Genomic DNA, 701 nt, shown 5'->3' with positions numbered 1-701 from the left:
TGACCCGGTTGCATTGAATCTACCCCAGTGCTCGGAGTAAGTGCGTAACAAGAGAGAAGCAGCATGGCTTAGTGGATAGATTCCCCAGCCTAGGAGTCAGAAGGACGTGGGTTCTAATCCCACGGCTCTGCTGGAGTGACCTCGCACAGGTCACTTCGCTTCTCTGGGTCGCGCCACACTTCTCTCTGGTGGTTTGCTCCTTGGACAAATCAAGACATCAGTCACATTTCCTGAGCCCTTACTATGTGCAGAACATTGTTCTAAGTGCTTAGCGGTTCCATAGTGTGTCGAGCGGTTCCATAGTGTAGTGGCTATCACATCTGCTTTACACGCAGAAGGTCCTGGGTTCGAGCCCCAGTGGAACCAGAAGTCGATTCCTTATTTCCCCCTTCTAGACTGTGAGCCCACTGCTGGGTAGGGACCATCTCTATATGTTGTCAACTTGTACTTCCCAAGCGCTTAGTACAGTGCTCTGCACACAGTAAGCGCTCAATAAATACGGTTGATTGATTACAATATAACCAGAGTTGGTAGCCACAAAGAGCCACTTCATTTCTCCAGGCCTCGGTTCCCTCATCTGTAAAATGGGGATTACAGCTGTGAGCCCTATTTGGGACAGGGACTGTAATAATAATAATGGCATTTATTAAGCGCTTACTATGTGCAGAACACTGTTCTAAGTGCCGGGGAGGTTGCAAGGT

The 701-nt window shown here is 48.9% G+C and overlaps 1 non-coding gene across 1 annotated transcript; it reads left to right on the top strand.

Annotated features, from left to right (window-relative positions):
- Window positions 1-293: 293 nt before the first annotated feature.
- TRNAV-UAC lies at window positions 294-366 on the top strand. The gene has a single exon. It is a non-coding gene; the product is annotated as a tRNA-Val (tRNA).
- Window positions 367-701: the final 335 nt, after the last annotated feature.

The sequence above is a fragment of the Tachyglossus aculeatus genome, chromosome 5 (assembly GCF_015852505.1).
Source record: "Tachyglossus aculeatus isolate mTacAcu1 chromosome 5, mTacAcu1.pri, whole genome shotgun sequence".
Lineage (NCBI taxonomy): Eukaryota > Metazoa > Chordata > Mammalia > Monotremata > Tachyglossidae > Tachyglossus > Tachyglossus aculeatus.
Note: the sequence above shows the minus strand (reverse complement) of the source record. Positions and strands in the feature narration are given on the sequence as shown.